The 18,313-nt window shown below is 28.4% G+C and overlaps 1 long non-coding RNA gene across 1 annotated transcript; it reads left to right on the top strand.

Moving 5' to 3' along the window:
- The first annotated feature begins 273 nt into the window (after positions 1-273).
- Positions 274-9,181, top strand: LOC107437454 (uncharacterized). The gene is made up of 3 exons (XR_001583249.4): positions 274-450; positions 6,213-6,357; positions 8,863-9,181. It is a non-coding gene; the product is annotated as an uncharacterized LOC107437454 (long non-coding RNA).
- The last annotated feature ends 9,132 nt before the right edge of the window (positions 9,182-18,313 follow it).

Raw genomic sequence — 18,313 nt, 5'->3', positions numbered from 1 at the left:
AAATTAATTAACTACCATTTCTTATATCGGTAAATTGCGCAATTTCATAACATATAATTCCAAACAATAGTATAAAACCATTCCATTCTTCTATAAAAACAAAGGGTTTGTGTATTGTACGGTAAAAAGAAAAGAATTTTTTTTTTCTGTTGTCTTATTTCTGCGCATTTTTCTTTCACAATACCATTAAATGTTCTTTCTGACATAAAACAGCTTTATACGTTTGATGTCGTAGAAAGAAGTAACTAAAGTGAATAAAAATAAAATATCCTGCCTACTGCTTCAGATAAGAGTTTTACTATGTGATATGTCCTAGTTAGAAAGATAACGAAATTTCTTCTTTTTAGTGTTCTATTCCTTTCAATTTTTTTTTCTTTAGTGCTTGTTTTATTATTTTAACATTGGTCGGAAGAATAAAACCGAAAATAAAACAATTCTTTTTGTTTTAAGGTATTGTAGTAACTTTTCTTTATAATAGTTGTTAATTTTTTAGTTATTCGGGTATTTTCTGGCTGAGACTAGTTAATGAAATGTATGTTTAAAAAAATTTATATTTTGAACCAAAGATTCAACCGTTATAGCTTCTCTTATTTCCTCATAACTTTATATCTTTTTTTTAAAAAGAAAAACATTTCCAAATTCAAAGAAACTTTAAATTTTTATATATTTTTATGTGTTATATTCCTTTCATTTTTCTTTTAGTCATTGCTTGTTTTATTATTTTAACATTCGGCATGAATAAAATCAGGAAAAAAAACAATTTCGTTCTGCCTTAAAGTATTGTAGTAACATTTTTTTAAAAATGGTTTATATTTTTTTAGTTATGGTGATTTTTAGACTCAAAGTAGTTTGGAAAATGTAAAGTTAGTAACTTTAATATTTTGAACCAATTCTTTTTCACTTTTTCTATTACCTGGTAACTTGATTTCCTTTTTGAAAAAGATATTTCTAAATTAAAAGAAACTTTAAATCTATATGTATAAATTTATTAAAACATCGCGTAATAATTTCACTTTTTTAGTGTTCTTTTCCACGTAATATTTTTCTTAGCACTTGTTTTATAGTTATACCATTAGTTAGAAGAATGAAACCGAAGCTAAAAAGTTCTTTTTATTTTAAAATATTGATGTAACGTTTCCCTAAAATAGTCGTTAATTTCTTTAGTTACACAGGTATTTTTACACAGAGAGTAGTTAAAAAATATATTGTTAAAAAGTTTCCTATTTTGAGCCAAAACTGATACAATAGTTTGAGCCTTTTTATATTGCCTGGCAACTTAATTTTCTCTTAAATTATAAATAGTTTCATAAAACGAACTTTTAATTTATGCATTTTTGTTTAACGATAACAAAATTTCTTCTTTTTGGTGTTTTATTTCTTTCAATTTTTTTCTTCAGTACTTATTTTATTATATTAACAATTGTCAGAAGAATAAAACCGAAAATAAAGCAATTCTTTTTATTTTGAGACAGGTATAGTAGTAATATTCCTTTATAATAATTGTTAATTTTTTTAGTAATTCGGATATTTTTAGACTTAGAGTAATTAAGAAAATTTATTGTTATCAAATTTTATACAATAAACAAAAACCAATTCAATCATTTTAACTTTTTGTAAATGCATTCGAAAAAGATACATTAATAATGAAACAATTCCCTGTTTCATAAGGATAAAAGATTTAAAAAAAAATTTTCAATATTTTAAATTTTTCTTTGGCATTTGCTTAATTATTTTAACATTGGTCTAGTAAATATTATGGAAAAATATTGAAATAATACCTTTTCGGAATTGCAAGGCATTTTGGAATAGCAGTTATATTCCCTTATACTATTTGTTAATTTATAAGTAACGTTTTTTTTCAAAAAAAGTAGTTTAAAGTTTAGAAAATATATATTTAAGAATTTCTGCTTTTAAAACAAACACTAGTTCAAGCATTTAAAATCAGGTCAGATTAGTTTTAAAACTTTGTATACAGTATGGTCATTTAGCTATTTTTTGAAATTTTATTGTATAAAAAATCGTTTAAACACAAATATTTAAATTTTATACTTCCGTAAAGAAACTTTTTGCGAAATTAACTAAAAAAACTTATTATAGAATCCTAGAGATGTTAAATAATTTTATTTTTACTCATAAAAATATAGCGTTTCTTTTTTAATTGCATATTATTTTTTTTAAAAAAAATACTTTAAATTGCATCAATTTCTTTTTTTTCACGATTAAACTTCTTAAACTTATAACAAACCCAAAATGCCCTTTGATGAAATCAATTTACAGCAGTTTTTCGCCTTACACAATTTTTAAATCCCTTTTTATTATGCAAAAAATAAGATGACACAATCTAGATTCATTCTGATTTTAAGAAGATTTATAAATATTTTATTTAAAGTAGCGTGGCGTACAATGCGTTGAAAAAACGAACTACGCCAAATTTTCAATGTGCGACTATTTCGAACTGCAATTTCTCAAGAACTACTTAACCGATTTCGTTCTAAAGCTTTATTTTGTCATGACAAATTACATACTTTAAATGATTAAAAAGATTGTAAACCTTCCAATTTAAACTAGCATTAAATTTTTGAAAAAAAATAATATTTACAGATATTTATTTTTGCATGGAAATTTCTTTGGATAAACGAATTTTATAATTATGTGTAAAACTTTTTCAATTCTCTTAAAAAATTCTCGAGATTTAGTGAAATTCGCAAAAAATTAAAATTAGCGTTTTGGCGTTTAAACTTTGATCGTTCTCCTGGCCAGACTATGGGGACCATGTTTCCCTGATTTATTCAGAGAAAATTCGTTTTTGTGAATCATTTCGTAACTTAAAATATTGTGTGCGCTAATTAAATAGCATATTTGAGGTCCCTTCTTGAACTCTTGAGATTGAGTCTTCGAATGTGAAGATCCGATCATTAAATCAAAAGTTATTCAGGATGGTTCGTTAATTTTGTTTCTCTTGCCCATTGTGTATCAAGAAAGACTAACGGCACGTGGTTTTGAAGAAAGTTAAATTCTTCTTCGTTTTCTAGATCAGTAGTGATTTGTATAAAGTTCTAAACTTAAGAATATGAAAATAATTTTAAACGTTTTTAATAAAATGTTCAAATATCTCGAAAAAATACCAAACATTTCATGAAGTCTAAGCAACATTTTCAATAGTTGACATTTTTTTCTTTAAACTACTCCTAATTATAATTTCCAGGTAGGTAATTTACAATTTTCTGGAAACAGCATTATACAAATTCGATTTCTCCTCGTAATCCCAGTAGTAACCTAACAGAAAGAAATTAGGTTCTACGCGGAGAAAAAAATTCTGGTAAAATTAACGTACAGTATAAAAATGACATTTTAGTGACATGGCAGTTACATTAATGACAATTACTGTTCTACATGATATTATATAGAAATTGAAATGTTTATCACTAAACTATGATGTAAGAATAGTTTTCCTGGACAATTTGGAAATGCATGGCACCAATTTCTTATTATAATATAATTAATGTAATTAATAAATAATTCTTTATTAAATAATATTATTTCTTTACTAAGTAGATTATATATAATTTCATTCATCAGTAATTGCAGAAGTTTTTCAAATTTTCCTTTCTTCTTTTGCTTTGATAAGATTTTTACATAGACTTTCTGAATGAACTGTGCTCATAAGAAAAAGGAACACACTGTATAACTTTTGATCTAATGATTGGATTTTCAGAATAAGACGCAATTTTAATGGTTGAATAGAATTATCTTAGGATAAGCTTATTTTATAATTGTGTTTAAAACGTTTTTCAATTTAATAATCCAATTCGCTTAAAAAATTCTCAAAATATGGCAACATACACTAAAAGGTTCAAAGTATTGGTGTCATATTTTCCAGAATTTGGCTTCACCCTTCCCCACATTTTGAAGGTGAAAAATTCAGATCTATTAAAAAAGACAAGTTTATTCAAAGAAAGTATAGTTTTTTGTTTCATTTCGTAGCTTAAAATATCGTCTGCACGTATTTAGCATATTTGAGGTCATCTTCGTTAATCATTAAGTTTGAGTCATATTAGGTAAAAATCCGACCAAGAGAGCAACAGTTTTTCCTTTTTTTCGAGCACTGAACGTTATTCATTATGTTAAATTTATTGAACGAAATAAAAAAATATTTCTTTAAATAAGCACTTTATTAAGCGTAACCAGAAAACCTAAAGAGACTATTGTTCTATAAAGGTAAGGGGTAAGTTATTTCAGTTTTACTTCTTTTAACAGTTAAATTATGTTTGTATGTAAAGATTTTAAATTATCTATAAAGTAACGTAAAATAATCTCGAAAAATCTTTTAACTACAATGCGTATTGGCTGGTATAAAATAAAATAAAAATGTCCTAAACCAAACGTCGATATATCCAATTTTTTTGTCCCTCTTTCAGAATTGACTATGTTTTCTGACCTTCAAAAGTTCAAGACAGTTTTAAAGATAAGCCCTTTTCTGGGTCATTCCTTTCTCTTTCATTTGCATTTTAAGAACACTGAATTTGCATTTGGCGATAGGAAAATCAAGATCTAAACCAAAGCCTAGAGGTTTCGATTTGGCTATTTTGGAAGTTCATTTTTTTTTGTTCATTTTAGTCTCAAAACAGACCCATTTCAACTAAACGTTGCCATTCGAGCTGTCAAAATATTGAAAAATCGCATCTATAAATTCACAAGCAATCAAAAAAGTGCATTAAAAAGGTACTTCAAATATATAAAAATATATAATAAGAAAGTTCTTAAAATATGAAGTGTCTTATGAATGCTAAAGTCAAAATAATGACTTCTTTACTCAAAAAATCTTTAAAAAAAAAGCATTCGCTATTACTTTTTTTAAAATGTCTCAATCTAAAGAACCAGAAATGATATGAGTGAAATGACATAACATAACTTAAATTTGAAATCGATCGAAATATAAAGTTAGTCTTTCGTAAGTTTTTGTACTCCCATTGTTAACAATACTGCATCACTACTGCTGTTACGGACATTTTTAGAAGCATTAAAAAAATATTAAAATTCTGATCTACCAAATAATGAGTACCGGGTATGCTGTTATAATTTTTATTATAAAATTAAGGTAAAATAACGTAAAATAACCAGCAGCAGTCACTCCAGCTAAATAACCGTTAAGTTACGGTAAAGAACACTTTTTACCTTTGCGGTTTTGAAACAGTTTACAACTAACTTCTAACAGTTTATAACTACCTGATTTTTTAACAGTTTACACAGTTAAAAAATCAGGGATACAAAAGTATGAGAAACTATTTTTAACCATTTGCATCTAGCCTGGTTTCAAAACTGTGAAAAAGACATTTAACTGGGTATTGGAGATAGTTTAGCAGCTTTGTAGTGCTGCCATCTATGCGTGACGGAGAGCATCGTATTCTAAAAGTTCAGGCTCACAAATTGGGGAGTGCAGGACACCAGAAACTCTTCTTTTGAAAGGAATGGAGAAAACATAGCGGTGTCAATGCTGGAATTCGAACCCCCGTTTGTTGGTCAGGAGATTTCAGGACACGCCCCTTGGCTGTAATATGTATCAATCTGCTAGGAACTAAGTAGCTTCATTAAATAGATAAAATTCAGGTCGTTTACTGTATTAGGTGAAAGCAGTAAGAAAATGGATTCTCTCACAGTTAATAATTTGGATACCATCTTAATTACGGTTATTTAACTGTTTTGTTTAAATGTGGTTAAATAACATAAACAGTTGTTATTAAGCCATTTTTCGAGGGATTTCTTACAGTGTACCTAGACTAGAAAACAAGAATAATGCAGTGGTAATATTTTATTTCCAGAATAACTCACAATGAGGAGTGGTTTCTTGTCTTTTTTTTGTAAGTTTAAAAAGGAAAGAACTGCATAATACTCTCAACACTGAAGTTTTTTTTTAAAATAAAGTGTTATTTTCAGTCATACACTTACCTAGTATTCCTTTTACTGATGTTTTTATAATTGTAAAGCTACTGTCCTGCATTCTTACAATGACATTTATCCGGGGGGGGGGATGAAATATTCTAACTACGGTAGAAAAAAAGAATCAACATAATGCTTTAAAATAAAAATCAGTTCAAAAAGTGGCAAACTGGAAGAGTCGAAATTCTTTTAAATGTATTTTGTTTACATAAAAATTACATTTTCGCTTTCATAGTTATAAAACTGAAAATAAATTCTGTTTGTATTTTTTTCAGGAAAGATGCTGATCTGTATCGCTTACCATTATCATTCTTCAATAGCTAAGGAACAGTCTATCCCTGAAGGATGTAGCTTGGAAATGAACGACTAGCGCTGCACACTTATTTTGTAATCTTGCTGCTCACTGATCGAATAATTGTAGTATGTACCAAAACTTGGTAAATTTATGTATTTTTTCAAATAACATCAGCCCTGTACGTTTTATACTTGTAAATAAACGATCCCTTCAAATTTGATGAATGATTTGGGCCGAAGGCAGAGAACTTTTTTCGATTAGTGTACCAGTTATATTAAGATTTATTATTTTCACTTATCCAGAGTGTCAATTTTTTATTTTTTCTCAAAAAATAATTTTTAAACTATTGCACTGTACAGTGATTGTGTGATTTTAGTGCATCTGCACTGCGATTTTAGACTATCGAATTATATTGTATAATATATTTGCTTTTTCCAAGTTTTAACTTTCTTCAAATAGAAATCGTATAAAAAGTATTTTAAAAATATTTCAGTTTAATATTGAGCTAATGCAAAATATCCTAAAACAGCCATCTTCTTTGTCAAACAATAAAATGAAATTGTAGTAATTAATGCAACATAGTTTTAATTTTTCATAGATTTCTTCTGCAAAATGAACTTCTTTAGTGAATATGGTACTATTGTAAGTCTTAACATCCTGGAAAATATCACGATGTCACCAAAATAGCATTTTTTTGATCTGCTTAGAAAGACCAACAACAGTGGAATTTTTCTTTTAATATTTTCAGCGAATGTCAGTTCCTAAAAGTATAATTTAAGACGTACTCCTTACGAAGCACCGAAATGCATACGGCCTGCCACCTAGTGGCTCGTGTATCATGGGTCCTCCACCTCTGATTAAAGCTGGCGAAATTTACATGCATGAGTAAGTACATACTGGCGAAATTGAGTTCTTTTAAAAAATAACAAAAGTTATTATTAACATAAACTAATGCTTAACTACCATTGGGCAAAACAATATCTCAAAGGGTTCAGTCCTTTGAGAGTTTAGTCCTTCAATATATTTGGTAAAAAAATATGTAGTACAAATTTATACCTTCGAGAATAATAGAGATTTTTTACTGTATGTGTGCCTTTTCAAAGGTTTGCATTAAAAATATAATTGGATTTACTCCTGATAGTTAAAGTTCGTTCTTACAATTAAGAATTAAAAGAAAGGTAAGAAATTTTGACCACGTCACATTTTGGACTATTTTGTGGAATATCTATTTTCTTAATTTGAGTCGAATGGAGTAGTTCATGTTTTATAACCAAAATAGTAAGATCTACATTATATAAATATCCCTAAGCACGCAATAAATGCAAAGAAATATCATTATTGTAATGATTAAAAATAAATAAAAAGAGTACAATTAATATGAAATAATATGAAGAGTACAATAGAAATAAAATGAAGAGTACAATTAATTTAAAAAACAATTTTATCGTATATATCTAAGCGAAAATCTCATTTTCTGTCATTATTTAAAATTGCAATCCCAGGAAAGTAAAAAAGTATTCATTAAGAGATTTATAAATATTCATTAAGAGACTAACATTACATTAAGAGACTAATGCATTCTAAGTTTATTAAAATTTATATTAAGAAATATATGAATTTGAATTATAAACTTTAATATAATGGTTATCGATTTAAGGCAGTCTATTTATGTACAATTTTTTCCAATATTTTGGAATAAGGTTATTGGATATCGAAAAGAAAATGGACTGAATGAAAGATACATTTGAGAAAATTGTATCTTAAAAATGATACGTTGGCTCTGTGCCAACCACACTCAATAAAGATGTCAGACAAGCCATTTATGACCTGAAGATGATGGCAATAAGCTACGCCATCTGCACAGACATTTAGAAACCTAAACTGATAAGCAATAGTGAGTTTAGATAGACGCCAGTTGGATTCGATTCGGAAGTTCACTTCTGAAATATACAAGAATAAGTTATTGAACGAAATGTTAGTCTATTAGCATTGAAATGCTTTAAGTTTTTAACTTTTCTGCCATAAAATAAAACAGTATTAAAAGAATTGGAGGTTTAATCTTATTTACTTTTACATTAAAAAAAATACCTCGAGCTTCGTTTAAGAAAACTACTTCGAAGTCATTCCGTTGATGATTTATCGACTACGTAATTTAGTCTCAACTTTATAAATAGTTTATTAAAAAAAATTTTCATTCTTATAAATTCAAAAAGAAATATTAAGAAACTGTTTTCGATAGCTTAAGTACGAACTATAAAATGTCATCAAATTAAAGAAAAAATATTCTTGAACACTTCAAATTCCAATTGAGCTAATCAAACAGAAACGCAAAATTAGAAAGCATAATTTTATCGGAACAAAAAATACTGAAGGATAAATACTAAATGAGCTGCAAGGGCCTATTACACATATATACTTAATTATGCTACTGTTTATATGTTTAACGCTTTTGAATAATGTAGTTTTCAAGAATTTCCCTTTATTGTTCTTAAACAGATTATATAAATCCGATTCAAAACAAAATTGAAGAGTAGGACAATTATTCGTTAATTTCTTACATGCTTTGATAATTAGCATGGCTTTAAAAATCTATAAAGCTTAATAACAAAAATTTATACTATTTTTTACAGAGAGCTATGAGGCAAGAAGCAAAACACATTGAGAACCAGAGGTTTTTAATTAACTCATTCCTTCTTGCTCCCGTCAAAATGACTGGGTGGATTTTCATCCTCTATTTCTCGTGCCTGTGATATTTCCGGGCTCGTGTGTTCAAAAGAAATGGGCCAAAAAGGTTAAAGCACTGTATTTCCTATGTCCGGAATTATGTTTACGACTAATCTTTTATTGTCATATCTTGAAATTAATGCTTCATATAAAGAAGTAAATGTATCGAAGGTAGAAGCAAATTCTTTCACTTCGTTAGCAAGACAAGAATTTAAATAATATAGTTTCTGTGTTTCACCAAGTTGACTGTTAGAAGCAATTAAATCATCAAATTGATTTTTAAAACTAGAAAAATGTTCATATTTTCCGGAAAATATAGGAAGATTAACTGGAGGAATTTTTAATACAGTTTCTAAGTTATCATTTAGTTTATGATTATTCTCTGTCTTATTATTAGAATCAGCACTAGATGGCAGTGCCAGACTATTTGTCATGTGTTTAGAGATTGTTTATTTTAAACAAGATATCACAATATATAAGCTAAAAATTAACCCAAAAATTAAAAATAAGAAAATATATTGTATATACACTTACTTTTATATAATTTTCTTGAATAAAAAATGGACACTTTTATAATTGTTTTCCTCAAAATTATGTGAACATTAAGAGATTAAGTAAAAAATTTTATTCACTATTTGATAATTATTATGTAAGAACATTGCACAATTTACAGCCCATAAACCAAAAGTGGCCAATGAATTATATTAAACTTAGCCTTGGAACTGTCTTAAATATTAATAAAATATAAGAAGGAAAATTACCACGAAAATTCTTTTCATCCTGGTTATCTTTCAGCAAGTAACTAAAGTAAATAATATAATTTAAAACTTTTATCGATGTATTTCTACAAATTTCCTTTACTGTTTGCATTTGTATTACATGGAGAATAAAACCACGTAAAATTCGCATTGTAAGCCTGGCGACGGGGATTCCAACTTATGATCCATCTACCACTGAGGATGTTTTTCGTTAACACTGTTTTCGGGGCGAGTCAGGTGGGATTCGTATAGACCAGCCATCAATGATATTTGAATCCAGGCCACATCATTGGGAGATGAACGCTCTTTCCTTTTCGACACCACAGCCCTGATGAATATTTATTGAAGGGAATTAAAAAATATATTTTTGACTTGCCATCATTTTTTTCCCAATGTCAACCTGGAGAATTTCGTCATACAGGCATCTGAAGAGCAGATTTGATTGCCACTCCTTCAGGGGCTCCCACCGTAAGGCCAGATAGTACAGCAAAGAAAAGAACACCCATGCCTTGGCTGGGATTTGAACTCAGAACCTTTTAGTTTCAAGACCAGTTCCCCGACCTCTACTCACGCTGTTTGGTGACTTTATAACATAACAACTAAAATAGAGCATAAAACAAAAATAGCAAAATTTCAAAACCCGCCATCTAACTTTAAAACCAAAATTAAAGAAACATCATTATCAACAAACTAACCTTTCCATTAATAATAATATATTTTTCGCAAATTTATTCCAGCATGAAATAAACTAATCTCGTATGAAATACTGCTTAATAATTAAATAGTTTAAGTATTGTTACTGAAAGAATTTCTCGTTGTTTGAACGCAAAACTGACATTGTTGAATTTGGTCTCCTCGTATCCTAATTAATAATCGATTTCGGTCAAAGATAGTTAAAAAGTTTAAAGTAGAAATGTCAAAGATATTCCTAAAGTAATCTGAAAATTGTTGTATCTGAAACTCAGTCATGCAGAGCTATTAATTATCTGTAGCCGGCCCATCTAATGGAAAATTCCAGTTTTAAAGAATGATTCCTTAAACTTTGTTTCTGCTTATTTAGCTTGATGTCATCAATAACCATTGAAATAGATCCTGTAATGCTGTTAAGTTTTATTCAAAACCATCCAATCTTTTGAGAGGGAAAAGCATTCAAGTAACGATATTTTAATTCAAGAGACAGATAATTGTTCTAATTAATTACAAAAATACTGGAATTGCAGAATAGTTTGAAGCAACTAATTTCGTAACTTCAAAATTATAAAATGAATAATGTGAAACTTTCAAAAATTATCCTTTGTTGGTTGTAAAGAAATTGTTAAGATAAAATGATAAAAATTTTAGAGTACGTTGAACTGTAGTATTGTGCGTATTTAATTGATGTCATGCCTTTCCGAATTTGGTGTTGAAGTACTCTAACAATTATCTTATTATATATTATATGTTATATATTATTATATTATATTATACTAGTGGGCTGAGCCCCCTGCTCGCTAACGCTCGCCAACCCCCGAAAATTGCTACGCAATCTTATGTGGTTTGCTTCGCAACACAAGCTCACTTCGCTCGCTACTAACTTAGCAATGCACAAAATTCTAAAAATTCAAAACAATCATTCAAATCCATATAACAATTTTTTTTTAAGAAAATTACATCTTTTTAGTAAATACTAAGTCATTAAAATAAATTTGAATTCAAATAAATGACATGTAATTCGTTAAACCTATTAGAAATGTGCTATAGTATAAAATCTTAAGATAAAATTTCTAAAACTGATATCTCTTTAAAAAGGTCAAAATTTTGGATATAATTAAGTCTATTAAAAATTGAAATAAGTGAATTGCAATGGAAAAACCTGCATAAACAAATAAATTCCAGTAAAGCAAATAAATTCGTGATATAAATCAAAAATAGACAAATAAATTCGTGAAAAAAAGCGCTTTCGACAAAATACTAAAATAGAGATCTATCGACAAAGACTACTCACTTTTGCCTTGCTTATGCTCTCTCTGGTTATCTCAGTTTCCGTTTTTAAAAGCGCTATATGTTGAGCCACAGCTAGATTTAGCATGTGACATTTTTAGCGGCAAGCATTGGTCGATTTTCTAGCGTTGCCATTCGGGGAGTTGTAATTAAGGCTTTTTTTGTCGCCGTGTAAGAGAAATATATATATAGATATTATTATTATATTATATTATATGTTATTATTATATTATTTAAAATTATATTATATTATTATTATATTACATATTATTTTTATGTAAAGTAACTTGAGATATATCTCAAGCTAATACTGAATCGAGCGTTTATACACACTTTAAAGTTAAATCTCAACACCAATATATGCGAAAGCTAATAGTTTGTCTAAAATAAGAACTCCCCTGGCCATTCATCTGGACTAGTGGCGGTGGCTATGGTAGCGATTTCTAACTTTTTCAAGTAGGTAGTTCTTTTTTCGGTCTACTGTGTTAGAGTGAAAAGAAGCTACTCTTCCTGAAATGCGTTATTCTTGTTTCCATAGCAGCAGACAGTCTCAGACTTCGTGGCGGGAAGAGTTCTTACCATACATGAGACAAACTGTACATGAAGATGCGATGCATTGAATTGTTTTAGATTGCAGAAAACACCAAAGTTGGCACATTTTGGATATCGTCAAAAGTTAGTTTACATTGAGTAAGAGTTGGTGTGGGTTGTTTACTTCCATGAAGCAAAACAATGTCTACAGAGACATATTCGCCCTTAAATTGCGTTTTTTCTTAGTTGCGTAATAAGGATAATTATTTTTTAATTTTTAAATATCTAAAAAATGCATTAAATAATTATATTGCATTTAATTTGTATCAGCTTTGATTTCGATAAACCTTGTTCAAACCCATATTAATATTCTCACTGTGCTGTGTGCTTGTTTGATTGACAAACTAATTCTATTTTAAGAAATATTCCATATATGCTTCCTTAATTTATGATTCTGTCTTTATATTGTTTCGTCTCAAAAAATTTAATGATTCTTGAGCATTACGTGTGATATATCTTACTTTGATATATCTTACTTTGATTATTAATTTCAGTGCTACTAAATTAAAGAAAAAAAAAGCATGGTGGTAAATACATTACATCAAGTTCTTTTAAAAGAGCATTATAGGTGTTTCACTTCATTAGGAACAATCCTTGGTTATTGGTGTAGTGAAGTGCCACCATTTTTGGTGTTCAGATACAGGAAAAATTTTTACAGTGTGTGTTTTCAAAACTAATGTTGAAAGTGATAAAAAAAAATTTTAAGTTTGATTCTTTCCCTCGGTACACATATTTCGATCATCGGTATTTCCTAATTTGCTGCTGTTTAAAATGAAAAGAAAGTTCAACTGTTCAAAACCCATTTAAGTTTTAAAAAAAATTGTCCCATTAATGATGTTGCCAATGGGAGAAAAGGTGAGAAAAACCGACTAACTGCGTCATTTTAACCTTAAATATCATTTATCAAGTATTACCACTTAAGTTTACATACCACTTACATTTTATGAATTAGTGTAGTTTTCATTTTCTAGAAAAACCGAAGCGTTATTATTGCCAATTGGAAGAAACAGTTTCCTTCTTATCCCCGTGGTTTCATTTGAACTGTTTGTAACCAATTATCATTAAAATATCAATTTTCTAGTATGGAAAATGCAACAGTTATAAACCAAAGTATACATAGTATTCTCGAAAAAACTATAAATCTTCATAAATATTTTAATTAAACAATGTTTTCTAAAATCAGTTAGAATTTAAATGTGTATCAGAAAACTTTTAGAACAACAAATTTTAGTTCGGAAAGACAGACAAAAGTACTGGAAACACTGCAAATTGATACGAAACTTTGGAGATCACGAGATAATGTTTATAAAAGAGAGAAATATTTCTTTCCTCAGAGAAAACATTTCCTACTTGCTATCTCAAGGGATTAGAGATTTGCTGCTATTGTACTAATATGGCATTTTAGCTTTGAACTTTTGTCATTTTCTTGCAGTTAAGCTAAAAGGAAGTTATGGCAATATTTACCCCATGCATTCTTATAATGTTTCAGATAAAGTTTAGTAAATAGAAGATTTATGATGTTTGTCAGTTCGCGGATTTCATAAAATGAAACTTTTAACTCAACTTAAAAATACAGGGTGATCCCTAAAAATCACACTTAATGTTAAAAATGTTATTTTATTCTCCAGAATTTCATTGATACGTTATATGTAGGGAATTCCGTAAATACCACTCTTATTGTATATTTTATATATGTATTTTAATTCTTATCAATATATTTGTTTAATTCTTATCAATATATTTGTTTAATTCTAATCAATATATTTGTTTAATTCTTATCAAAGTTCTAGACAAAAAGCCATACTCACGAGGCTATTTTAAAATATCATAAATTAGAAATGGATACCTGAAAGTCATTTTAGGTGAACTGTGACGTCATTTAAAGTAAGCCAATGTGACGTCATTGAAGGCAAGCCAATCAGAAAGTAGCGTCATTTTAGGTAAGCCAATCAGATTCGTCACAAACGTGTGACGTAGCTTACCGGTAGTCAATTAAATCTGATTTAAATCATACGGTTTAGCATAATCTTTTTCCTTCGTCCCTAGTTGCAGGTACCCACTTAAGGAAAGCAGTGAAACATATCTTTAAAATCAATTTTGCTTCAATTTGAAACTTTAAAGGATTGTTAATAATTGTTTCCGACCCTTTTTGCTTCGAGCGCAATCAAACTAATGAATGTTGCTCAGTTTCTAGAACTATTGCTATGAACGATGATGTATTGAAATTGCATGTGTAAACCTGCAAAACGTGCCTAATCCTGCTCTACAAACTCGAAATGCGACTGGTAAGACAAAATCCTATCCACAGACTATATGAACAATTTACATAAATAAACAGGCTTAGATAAGTTAAGTCTCATCTCCTAGGTCTGAATATTAAGGAAAGATTTGAATAGCAAAAACCTTTCGTCTTGACTTAAAAAAGTTAACTGATTAGCAAAATAAAGTTCATTTTAATTACTAGTTAAACGTATCAAAATAAATGTAAAGACTGATTTTAACTTTTTGATGTAAATGCTCATTTACTCGGTTGTGCTGTATTTTAGTTCTTGAACAGCTGTGTAACTTATAGAAATTAATAACAATTTAAAGTTCTATTCGTTTTGACGGAAAAAATCTTTCAAATGAATTGCCTCAACTAGTTAATAATAGCCAATAAGATAAAGGTTTGATTTTGACAAAGTTGTTAACTTGAAAGTTGTATATTACCCATCAAAGGTGACATTGAACTAATAAGCATGTTTGTGTTTCTAATGTTAGCATATGGGTACTAAGGATTTTAATAACAAGTTCACCCAATAACCCATGATACCATACCAACTTATTAAAGACAAACATCAAATCCTCTCTCACTTGAGCTTATAGGTTTACTATACATATATATATATATATGATTTTGACTCTACGATTTTAAATCTCGAAATACTTGAAATTCCAATGCTTTTTTAAAAGTCGGACAAACTTGTCTTCGGAGACAGCTAGAAGTAAATAAAAATGTCGTATTATATATTTGAAACCAAAATAATTTAAAATCGCTATTTTGGTTTAAATAAAGTAACTAAAAACAACTTTTTTTTCGTCAAAATAAAAAAAAGTATTTTTTTTATCTTTATTGCTCGTAAACTTTCAATAAAGTTTAAGAAGTTAGAGATAAATGAAGGAACGCCACACATTTTCTTCATTCCAAGGCGATTCATCATGTTTATCCCAGAAAAGTTCTACTACAACGCCCAAGGGTGGTCAAGCTATATTACGAACACAGTACAAGGATTTTGGTTCTCTACTTTTAGTTATTTTCTTAGCCATTTTTTTTTATCAAGGCGGCTGTTTTTTCCACAACTAATCATTTCAAGATATGGTCACTAGTGCTTTTTTAGGTAGTAGATGAAAAGAAAATTTGTAGAAGCATTAATCTTAAGCGAATCATCTTTCAGATCGCCTATTCCAGTATTTGATCAAAACTAAGACAAGAAATAAAGTTTCGTTGCACAATTCATCAATTTTAACTGAGTTATCTGAAGTATTTGAAGTGACATGCTTAACTTCCTAAACATTGTCTTTTAAACAATACAGAAAAAGAAATATTTTTTTTTTTGTTTTTATGAAAATTATTAAATCTACTTAAAACAATATGCTTCTATATTGTTTATGTGGTAATGAGCTAAATTAAATATGAAGATTTGAAGTGTTCATCTGAAACTAATCAACTTTCAGCTTTTCCATTTCAGTTTTTGATCAAAAAAAGATTTCGATGCTCAACTCATCAACTTAAACTTAATTTCCTCAAGTATTTGAAGTGACATAATTTGTCTCCATAACGGATTTTTAAGCAATACTAATGGTGAAATGATATTTTTGGCTTACAAAACTATTAAAACCACTTAAAATAATGTGTTTCAACCTTGTTTATTTGATATGAGCTAAATTAAATATCAAGTTTGGAAGTATTAATCTGAAACGAATCAACTTCCAGGGAGCCTATTTCAGTATTTGCCCAAAAATGAGGCTTCGATACGCAATTCATCAAATTTAACTGAGTTTCTTGGTGTATTTGAAGGGTCATAATTTATTTCTTTAACTGGTATTTAAACGACATTGGTGATAAAATAATTATTTGGCTTATAAAATTTAAAACTATTAAAAATGTTTTCCTTTGTTGTACATTTGGTAAGAGCTACATTAAATGCGAATATTTAACAGATTTAATCTTGTTAAATTCATTTTTTTCAGTTTTAAACAATTATAAGCATAAAATATGATAGTTTTTTGCTAATTACATATGAAGAATAATAATATACATGATGTGTTTAATATTTTTTACACACAAGCTCGAAATAATATGCAGTGTACTTCGAATTCGACAGACAAATTCAGAGGTTGTGAGAGAAGTTATCAAGAAAATAAAGACATATACCGTAAAATATGTAGTTACAAACTAGATTTAGATCTAGAAGAGACGAAAGTTAGAAGCCAGTTGTGGTTCTATAAGCTTAAACATTTTTGAGATCATCTAGGAATCGATTTTACGTCGTTATACACTATGCAATGACGTCGGAGGCCAATAATTAAACATTTTTTTAAAAAAAATTTTGTTTCCTCTTTAGTTGTTTTCCAGCGTAGTGTAGAAACTTGGATGGGTTTTTCCCGATTTTACTAAATTCTGCAGTCTTTAAAGACTGCAGAATTTAGTAAAATCGGGAAAATGGTAAAGTAATGGTTTAGTAAAATGGTAAAAATCTTCATCTTTGGTAATGACAAAACTACTAATCATTTTAAAGGTTTTAATCACCCCTTCGGTCAAAATTTTAAGCACCTTGTAAGTAATTGTTTTTTAGTAATTTGTGGCGTAAAACCTCATATTTTCCTTTTTTTACAAATGAATATTAAACTCCTTAAAACTCGAAGAATAGCTTACAGAGAAATTTTGTTGAGTCCATTTTTTATGACATATTTACATCAAACTGGTTCTTTTGATATTGCATACTTGATAACAGCATAACAAACAAAAATATCTTATTACAAAACTGAAAGAATTGTATATTTTACCCAAAAATTTTATTTCCCCCTTATTTTTTAAACAATTTCGAATTATTATCAATATAATACCCCTAAGGATTTCAATAGTTTCATTTAGAACCAAAGCATGTCTTCGGGTTAATTTTTTTCTCTAGTTTTATACACGGGTAACAGTCTGCTTATCTACTTATAAACAAAAATGATATAGTCTGTCACATAAGTTAAACAAGAAAGTTTCGGTTAATGATTTCTTTCACATATATATCACCGTTTTCATTATTATTTTTTGAGAGGTTAAGTTAAAGACATAGTAGAATCCGACATGTTTTAACAATGCTGTTAAATAAAACATTGTCGCCAATCCTTGGCGACCGTCTGGCTGTTTACAAATAAAAGGCATGTTCCCTTTAGGGATGCAATGTATTCTTTGGGGAAAAATAAATAATGTGTCTCAGAAAATGACAGTTCCCTGATCTCTTTCAAGAAAATATACAAATGCTATATAGAATAGTGAAAATAAGCACTTTTCTTTAAAAAAAAAAGTATTACAAAAAATAAAAAGTTGTAACTAGAATAATATAAGTAAAAATAAATAAAGATTTGTGTTTGAAATCTGTCGCTTTAAAATATCTTTGTGCCAATAAACATATCATCTGCTTTTTATTGAATGAAACAAAGTTTCGAATATTTTTCCTAATTAATATTAAAAAGGTTTTTTTTAAACTATTTTTATTTTACTTATTTGGCAATTTTTAAATCTAATAAAAATTGTATATTTAAACCATAACTAGAACTGGGGTAGAGTTATATACGCTAAATATGCATGTGTGTAAAATTTCCAATATTTTAATAGAAGAAAAATAAAACGAAGTAAGATTTAAAATGATAAAATCATCAGTTATTGTCTTTTTTTATAGTGTTACATTCGCTTTTTGAAAATAAAGTTTTTATTCTTATTATTGGTCCTGCAGTGAACTAACTGATACTACAGTCACATTTTCCAGTAGAACAG

This window comes from Parasteatoda tepidariorum, chromosome 2, assembly GCF_982258835.1.
Source record: "Parasteatoda tepidariorum strain Cologne lab strain chromosome 2, Ptep-v5.0, whole genome shotgun sequence".
NCBI lineage: Eukaryota > Metazoa > Arthropoda > Arachnida > Araneae > Theridiidae > Parasteatoda > Parasteatoda tepidariorum.
This window is presented reverse-complemented; position numbering and strand designations above follow the sequence as displayed.